Here is a 10,109-nt window from a genome sequence, read left to right on the forward strand (position 1 = left end):
ATTTCAAGAAATAGAGTTAAGAAAATATTTACTAAATAAACTAAAGTAATTTAAAAAAAATAAGTAACACAATAAAATAACAATAAGGAGGCTATATACAGGGGGTGTCACGATCGTCAAAGGGACTGAGAGAGGACCAAGGCGCAGCGCGTGGAAAGTACATCTTCTTTTTATTTCAAGAAGGAAACAACAAAACAAACCAACAAAACAGACGACCGAGAAGCTATACAAAAATAAGTGCTGACACAAAACACTTCGACATAGACAATTCCCCACAAACAGCTAAAGCCTATGGTTGCCTTAAATATGGCTCCCAATCAGAGACAACAATAACCAGCTGTCTCTAATTGAGACCCAATTCAGGCAACCATAGACTTTCCTAGATACCTACACTCAACCATAGACACAGCTAGACTACTATACTAAACATAAACCCAACTACTCTAATAAACCCCCTAAACCTTACAACCACCCTAGACACTACAAAAACCACATACATTCCCCATGTCACACCCTGACCTAACTAAAATAATTACGAAAACAAAGAATACTAAGGCCAGGGCGTGACAGGGGGTGCCTGTACGGAGTCAATGTGCAGGGGTACAGGTTAGTCGAGGTAATTTGTACATTTAGGTGAGGGGGGGGGGGGGGGGGGGTCAATGTAAATAGTCCTGGTGTCCATTTGTTTAATTGTTCAGCAGTCTTATGGCTTGGGGGTAAAAGCTGTTAAGGAGCCTTTTGGATCTAGACTTGGCGCTCCAGTACCACTTGCCGTGCGGTAGCAGAGAGAACAGTCTATGACTAGGGTGGCTGTAGTATTTGACAATTTTTTGGGCCTTCCTCTGACACTACCTAGTATAGAGGTCCTGGATGGCACGAAGCTTGTCCCCAGTGATGTACTGGGCCGTACGCACTACACTCTGTAGCGCCTTATGGTAGGATGCCAAGCAGTCTCCATACCAGGCAGTGATGCAACAAGTCAGGATGCTCTCGATGGTGCAGCTGTAGAGATTTTGGAGGATCTGGGGACCTATGCCAAATATGTTCAGTCTCCTGAGGGGGAAAAGGTGTTGTCGTGCCCTCTTCACGACTGTCTTGGTGTGTTTGGACCATGATAGTTTTTTGGTGATGTGGACACCAAGGAACTTGAAACTCTCGACCCACTCCACTACAGCACTGTTGATGTTAATGGGGGCCTGTTCGGCCCACCTTTTCCTGTAGTCCACTATCATCTCCTTTGTCTTACTCATGTTGAGGGAGAGGTTGTTGTCCTGGCACCACACTGCCAGGTCTCTGATCTCCTCCCTATAGGCTGTCTCATCGTTGTTGGTGATTAGGCCTACCACTGTTTAGTCGTCAGCAAACATAATGATGATCAGGATCATATGATCCAGGATCATACCTGGAGGAGCAGAGAGAGAGAGAGAAGCGATTAGTGAAGCAGTTTTTTATACCCTGAGCCCAGGTGGCTCCAATCACTAACGACCCTCCTCTGCCTGCAGGAGGAACCGCCCCTGCAATGCAGAGGAGGAGCCGTGACATGATGGAGTCGTGCTTGGCTATGCAGTCGTGGGTGAACAGGGAGTACACCCCTGAGGGGCCTCTGTTGAGGATCAGTGTGGCAGATGTGGGAGCGACCTGTAAGGAAGTCCAGGATCCAGTTGCAGAGGGAGGTGTTTAGTCCCAGGGTCCTTAGCTTATTGATGAGCTTTGTGGGCACTATGGTGTTGAACGCTGAGCTGTAGTCAATGAACAGCATTCTCACATAGGTGTTCCTTTTGTCCAGGTGGGAAAGGGCAGTGTGGAGTGCGAGTTTGGAAATGTAATAGGCCCAAACCGAATGTATGGTGCCAATAAGTAGCCTAGGCCTATTGTCACAGTGAGGGTTTACTTGTAGGTGGTTTTGCTGCCCTCCACCTGATTTGTTTGGTTAATTTTCTCCTTTTAGAGCTGAAGGAACATCGTGAGGAGGAAAGAGGCGAGGAGATGCGTGGGACTGGAAGAGGAGATTCTCTAGTGGGGGATAAATATAGGAAAAGTGAGGGCTAGGGAGGAGGTTTGAATATCCATACATTTGATTGTAGCTGTCTCTTTATCTAGTTGAGTGACGTGTTTATAAATGCCAGAAATTAAATGTTATTATTATTTTATTTTTGCTAGAAGCAAAATCGAATGGGCACACCGGCCACATAGCGGCTATCTCAAAGCACCGAGCGACACTATCTTTCCGGAAGCAGGAATTGATATCTGATTCAATACTATGTAATTACTAATGGATAGATAAATATATGTTTTGACTATAAGAAACTGTGTCTGATAGCGACTGAACAGCAAATAGTTTACGATGAGATATAACCTATATGATCAAAGAAACATCGCTTTAGTTTACGGGGAGAGTGACAAGGACGGGAGTGAGGGAGAAAGAAAAAGGAGAAATTGACATTAAAACACCACAAGGACACTACACTGCAGAGGCTTTCATGTTATGTTTTTGCATAATTGCATAATAGCTTGCCAGCCAGTGTGGCGAAGTGTGTTTATTGAACCCTTCTGAGCATTGATCAAAAGTGGGTGAAAAGAAAACCTCTAGCGGCTCTCAAACGCTTTCAGAGAAATGGGTGAGAATGATACATGATTTTAATTAAAATGTTGAGTGAAATTCATCTCGAGGAGCAGGCCTCGAGTTGCGGATGAATAACCAATGGCCAAGAATAAACAACGCGCATCCATATTTAAATGTAATAGTGGTAATTAATACAATTAGATCAAATCAGTAGGCTACTATTTTATCCCTATATGGAATGTCTTCTGCGTTTCTTTTTTCTTACTAACCATATAAACAGACGCTGTCTCACAAAGGCCACAACATTAATTAGGGCTATCACAAATTATCAAAAGTGACAACAAATTAGCTATGTCAAACAACTTTAAATGTAACGTCCAACAGATTATTACATTTCAACGGTGACAGTGATTTATGTGGGTCACTGGGTGACTTCTTGATCTCAAAGATGTCATGACTGCTATAACAAATTCAGAGGGAGTCATTTGTTGGACTTCTTTTTGTGGATGAATGGCAATCTTTGGTTCCTCATTTAATGTCAAGGTCATGGCACCGTATGTTTTAATTTGGACATGTTTTCATGACGTAATGAGAGTGGTTCGTCTCTCTAAGAGATCACCTTTCTATTGAATGGCTTACAAATGCATCATGCATAAAATATGTGTGTGTGTCTGTGTTCACAGACTCTGAGCCACCCTTGTCTCCACAGGTCATGGAGGAGGGAGGGGAGGAAGAGGAGGAGCGTAGTCAGACCTGAGGAGCTCCCTGCTGAGGAGGAGAGGCATCACCCTGAGAGTGCTGCTGAAGGACAGCCTGGTAGAGCCTGGGGATGGAGTGCTGTCCATATACTACCTGGTAATACACCTGTAACAGATTATCATAATACATGTCCATACACAAATACACTATATGGCCAAAAGTATGTGGATACATGCTCATCAAACTTTTCATTCGAAAATCATGGGTGTTAATATGGAGTTGGTCCCCTTTTGCGGCTATAACAGCCTCCACTCTTCTGGGAAGGCTTTCCACTAAATATTGGAACATTGCTGTGTGGACTTGCTTCCATTCAGCCACATGATCATTCGTGAGGTCAGGCACTGACGTTGGGCGATTAGGCCTGGCTCGCTGTCGGTGTTCCAATTCATCCCAAAGGTGTTCGATGGGGTTGAGGCAGGGCTCTGTGCAGGCCAGTCAAGTTCTTTCACACCGTTCTCGACAAACCACTTCTGTATGGACCTCACTGCATAATGTCACCAGCACCAGCCTAAAGTTGCATCCCTCCTTAGGGTAAAACGTTTTTAGGTGACCTGTTTAATGATGGGAAGATCTGCTGGGTGGAGACGGGGCAGACCTTCAACTCTCCCAGTGCCTGGGCCACACACTGCAAGCGCCTGGTCAACCCTGCTAAGAAGTCGGGCTGTGGGTGGGCCTCAGTGCGCTACAGGGGCAAGAAACGAGTGCAGTACAAGACCAGCTGGCTGCACAAGTACCAGCCCAGCACAGACATGGTGAGGAGGAGAAAAAGAGGGAGGTTTGTTGATACGGAAACAAAGCTCTACAGGAAAAGAGGCATCAAAAGGAAGGGATGCTGGAAGAGGGAGATTTGGAGGGAGAGAAGTGCTGTAGAATACTGGTATCTCAAACACTCCCTCTTCCTGTGATGTCAGAGCTTAGTGAGCGAGGTAGAAGATGACGAGATGGGAGATGAGGAAGAGGGAAAGACGGCATTGCCGACAGGTGACAAGAACAGGAAGAACAAACCTGAGCTGCATGGTGAGACATTCAATCCACCAAGAATCTGGAGAAAAGGCATTATGTAATTTAAACTATGTTGTGGTTCCCTGCTGAGGAGGAGAGGCATTACCCTGAGAGTGCTGCTGAAGGACAGCCTGGTGGAGCCTGGGGACGGAGTGCTGTCTATATACTACCTGGTAATGCACCTGTAACAGATTATCATAATACATGTCCATACACAAATACACTGGAGAGTGATATGAGAAAGATGTATCTAATGGGTCCCTCTAACAGATATCAGCCTTGTGCCCAGGAGAGGAGACAGAGAGATAATCCCCATCAGATACTGCACTCTGGGTACCAGGAATGCTGCAAGGTATAATTGTGTTCATCCCAGCCTGTCTCAATAATGCATATAAGTAAGCATCAACACTTAAACACATACTGTATATCGACAGGGCTCCACACACGTTGGTGGGGTTATCAGCTTTCTCAGCCATCAAGAGATTCCAGCCTTTCAATGTGCTGTATGCAGCAACGTGATGCTTCTCATGGTAAGTCATACAGTGGTAGTAAGATAAGAAATGTAAAACTACAGTTTGAGTCTGTTGTATTGGGGGAAAATGACAGATGTATGATCGTGTGTCCTCAGGATTTCCACTGTCACCTGACCACCAGTGAGGTGGTGGGCTACCTCGGAGGACGATAGGACACTAACACACAACGTGAGTATTTCCTTTAAAAGCAGAGACAGTGAGCAATGTCAGAAATATGACATTGCATTCCCCAGGCTCTGGCATTACAGTAATGATCTTCAACATGTATGACCTCTGTTGTTGTGCCCTTTTGCTTGCAGTTTAAGAGCATTTCCCTGTCGCAGATAGAGATTCGGCCTTTGCTGTTGAGGAAGAGGTAAGCCCTAGTAACACTGATAATATCAGGACATGGATCAACACACACCAATTCCATAGTATGATACAGATGTTTGTGTGAAAAACAATCAATGACCTTTCAGATCTGCCAGAATCTGTTCATGCGAGGTCTGTCAGGTTAACATCTATAACACCAACTTATCACTATTCTACCATCCACAGCAAAGGCCCAATGACCATGGCATCCCTTTGGTGGTGGTGGTGACCTATGTACAATATAACTTCCTGACCAGTGACATCCTGAATGAGATGGTACTGTCTGTAAACTTAGTTATCATCATAGTAACCATACCTATGCAAATTCATTCAAATGGTAGACCATTGGCCATTTTGTAACTGTGTTCTTCTTACTGTATTCAATTATTGTTCCACAGATGCTGCTGGTGGACTTCTACAGGGCAGCTCCTGACCTGGTACAGTTCCATCAGTTCTGGTGTCCTGATACCACCATGATGGACAAAATCAAGGTCTGTGAAACATAAGCCATTTACAACAGGAAACTGCTATGTAACACAAGTAGCATAGATTCCACACCATGTTAATCACTTAGAGCCGGATGCTAACTTGTGATCTGCGCATGATATCCAAATTATCTCACATCTCTCATTGACATCGATACATTTGCGTGAAGTTCGAGTCATGCATGTTATCTCCAGTTAGGAATTGTCCCTCAGAAATTTCCTCCTCATTTGTTTGGTTTCGCTCTCCCTCTCTTTCCCCCAGGGCTCTCTGAGCGGCCACGCACCCAAAGACCAGACCTACTCTCAGATCCTGGAGCCCGTCTACAACCAACTCATCAACACACACTAAGGTGGAAGAGAAACACGTTTGTGTATAATGCACTGATTTCAAATGAAAATCTCAAAATGACACCCTATTCCCCATACTGTAGTGCACTACTTATCTACACAGATAATAGGTTGTCATTTCTGTCCTTTGTCTGTGGTCTTACAACTGCTGCCATGGCCTCGGGCATACTGTAAGCTGAATGTGCACTGGCCTGAAGGAGGAGATGGTGACTCCAGAGTTCGGAGGGTGAGTGTACTGGTCTCCATGGCCTTTTCTGACTGTGAGGTCTGTATAACTGACAATGCTTGTACAGTATAACGTGATGATTTGTATGCTGTGAATGTGTTCCCTAGCGTCTGCTGCCAGTGCTTGGCATCAGACTGTTGTTACAGAAGTCGACATGGAAATAAGGGTCTTCCTCTTCTCTATTACCTGTGATATATTTATCGAAACTGTGGTCTGTGACATGTGGAAGTACTGATATGAGAACAATGCCTTGAACCTGCTAAATACACAGAACAGGATGGCACACTGACATGGCAGCTCTGCTTCTAGCTCCTAAGCAACTTCGCAGCACAAGCATTTCGCTACACCCGCAATAACATCTGCTAAATATGTGTATGTTACCAATACAATTTGATTAAAAACACATAGTGGAACTACTTCTGTGTTTCTGTAATAGTAGTAGATTCTTGTTTTTTTGCAGTCACTAACCATGTTTCCATCTACAGTTTTATGCTAGTAAAGTCATTGCATATGAACAAAAATCACTACAGCTGTGATGGAAACAGGAAGTTTTAGTACAATTTAATGAATGCAGACAGATAATTTGTTCGTTCTACATGGCGGGATCTTTTTGTGTTGGTAAAATTGATTTTGTGAGAAATGGAAACGACTCTATACGCAAACATTGATATAATAACCATCATATCGAAGTAAACTTGGAGTCACGCGATGATATGGTGTGGCCCTCCCACTACAACTCTGGAAACTATGCAGTTTATTAGGCTACGGATGAAATAAATGATGATGAACTTCACAGGGTGGTGAAAGTGAAGGTGATGAGCTTTCTGCTACTTTCCAATAAATATCGAGGGTCTTATTCTGGTGACACAATGAGCAATGCTTGACTGCCTTTTGACAAATACAAATATTTTTGCTCTTATCCATAATAATGCAACAGCCTACCTCTGTGCTGTTGGCTAGAGTGCAGGTGCAAAAACCAGAGTAGGTACATTTGCTATTTAAAGGTGCATTGGATTTTTGTAGAATTTTTGCATTGCAATTTCAGAAAATGTCCATATTATATCTGGCGGTAATAGTGGAATGACAGTGTTTCACATTATTACTTACCCGCCAGTGTTGTGATTGGCTGTGATATTCGTCTATTGATTTCTCCGGCTGGAGTGGCATCTGTTGTCAATCTGGGGGAGCTTTTGCCTGCACTGCAGATGGCTATATCGGTCTGCTAATACAGGACTATTAAAGTCCCAGTGCACTACTTTTTAAATTCAGATTTTTCAGGGGGTGTTGCAGGACCCTCAGCATCCCTACTGTACTTCCCGCAGCTATGGGTCCACCAGTTGATAAAACCAATATTTTTTGTTATTGAAAAGATATTTCACAACAACTTAGATGGTATAATGATTCCCTACACTATTCAGTGCTTGTTTTCTCACAAACTGAAATCGAGTGAACAGTGTAGAATTTTAGCAACCAGGAAATTACAGAGTGATTTCCACAATCTTTTTTTGAGTTATTTAAGATACTCTTCAGGGTTTCAGACGTTTTCGGAAAATGCGCAGGGACTGCGCTGTCTTAATTTTAGGGGGAAGCTTGTTCCACCATTGGGGTGCCAGGACAGAGAAGAGCTTTGACTGGGCTGAGTGGATGCTGCCCTGCCGTAGGGGTGCAAGGGCCAAGAGACCAGAGGTGGCGGAACAGAGTGCTCGGGTTGGGATGTAGGATTTGAGCATAGCCTGAAGGTAGGGAGGGGCAGTTCTCGTTGCTGCTCCGAGTGAGTAAACCACCACTACCCTCTGTATTATTGGCCAATGTGCAATCATTGGAAAATGTAATAAATACCATTTAAAATAACACAAGCATATTGCTATTACATTGTTATAACTAACTTCTTTCTAAGCAGGGTTTCTCACACACTTATAAACAGATACAGAGACAGACACACACACACCCAAGGACAGAGGGCTGACGTAAACCTTTCATAAACACTGATAAGGAAAGGCTTTGATCAAAAGAGTGCTTGGGTCCGCATTTCACGAAATAATGAGACACACACACATAACCAAGGACAGAGGGCTGACTACGCACACACAAAATCTCCTGCTTAGCTGAACATTTGATAACAAAGAACTTTTGCTATAAGACTCAGAAGGATGACGCCCAGCTCATCAGGACCAATCTGAGAAGACAACAACCTGTCCAGAACCAACCAGAGGACAAGAACTTCCAGACTCAACCTACTTTCTATCTTTGTATAAAATGTCTATGCACTCTGTTATCTGGGCTTCTTTCGGATAGTTCCATTTGAGCTTGATGAAAGGGTCCGTGCACGCTATTTCAGATATCTTTACCTCTGAATATATTGCTTTTAATTAAACCTTATCCACCCTGTCCAGAGTCTCTACTTCGTCTCAGTTCTCCAGTAAACTTGTTTTATCAACAAAAACAAACCGGACAATCTACGATTAAGACTATCCTACCAATGGGACATTAAAAAAAGCAATATCTTCTGTTTCACCGAGATTTGGCAGAACGACGACACGTATAATATAGAGCTGGCTGGTTTCTCCGTGTTTCGGCAGGACAGAGCAGCTACGTCTGGTAAGACGAGGGGCGGGGGTGTGTGTCTATTTGTCAATAACGTCTGGTGCGCAATGTCTAATATTAAAGAAGTAAGTATCGCGGTATTGCTCGCCTTAGGTAGAATACCTCATGATAAGCCATAAACGACACGATCTACCAAGAGAGTTCTCATCTATATTTTTCGTAGCCGTCTATTTACCACCACAAACCGATGCTGGCACTAAGACCGCACTCAAAGAGCTGTATAAGACCATAAGCAAACAAGAAAATACTCATTCAGAAGCGGCGGTCCTAGTGGCCGGGGACTTTAATGCAGGCAAACCTAAATCAGTTTTACCTAATTTCTACAAGCATGTCACATGTGCAACGAGAGGGAAAAAAACTCTAGACCACCTTTACTCCACACACAGAGACGCATACAATGCTCTCCCTCGCCCTCTATTTGGCAAATCTGACCATAATTCTATCCTCCAGATTCCTGCTTACAAGCAAAAACTAAAGCAGGAAATACCAGTGACTCGCTCAGTATGGAAGTGGTCAGATGACGCGGATGCTACGCTAGAGGACTGTTTTGCTAGCACAGATTGGAATATGTTCTGGGATTCATCCAATGGCATTGAGGAGTATACCACCTCAGTCACCGACTTCATCAATAAGTGCATCGACTACGCCGTCCCCACAGTGACCGTACGTACATTTCCCTTCCAGCAGCCATGGATTACAGGCAACATCCACAAGGAGTGGGAAACCCGGACGCTTATAAGAAATCCCACTATGCCCTTAGACAAACTATCAAACAGGCAATACAGGGCTAAGATTGAATCCTACTACACTGGCTCTGACGCTCGTCGGATGTAGCAGGGCTTGAAAACTATTACGGACTACAAAGGGAAACTCAGACGAGAGCTGCCCAGTGACGCAAGCCAACCAGACAAGCTAAATGCCTTTTCTGCTCGCTTCCAGGCAAGCAACACTGAAGAATGCATGAGAGCACCAGCTGTTTTCCGGACGACTGTGTGATCACGCTCTCCATAGCCGATGCGAACATTCACAAAGCAGAAGGGGCCAGACGGATTACCAGGACGTGTACTCAAAGCATGTGCGGACCAACTTGCAAATGTCTTCACTGACGTTTTAAACCTCTCCCTGGCCGAGTCTGTAATACTTGCATGTTTCAAACATACCACCATAGTCCCTGTGCCCAAAAAAGCAAAGGTAACCTGCCTAAAAGATTACCGCCCCATAGCACTACCGCCCCCGTT

At 44.2% G+C, this 10,109-nt stretch overlaps 1 pseudogene; it reads left to right on the plus strand.

Annotated features, from left to right (window-relative positions):
• The first annotated feature begins 2,614 nt into the window (after positions 1-2,614).
• Positions 2,615-6,042, plus strand: LOC120052051 (annotated as a pseudogene).
• The last annotated feature ends 4,067 nt before the right edge of the window (positions 6,043-10,109 follow it).

This window comes from Salvelinus namaycush, chromosome 8 (assembly GCF_016432855.1).
Source record: "Salvelinus namaycush isolate Seneca chromosome 8, SaNama_1.0, whole genome shotgun sequence".
NCBI lineage: Eukaryota > Metazoa > Chordata > Actinopteri > Salmoniformes > Salmonidae > Salvelinus > Salvelinus namaycush.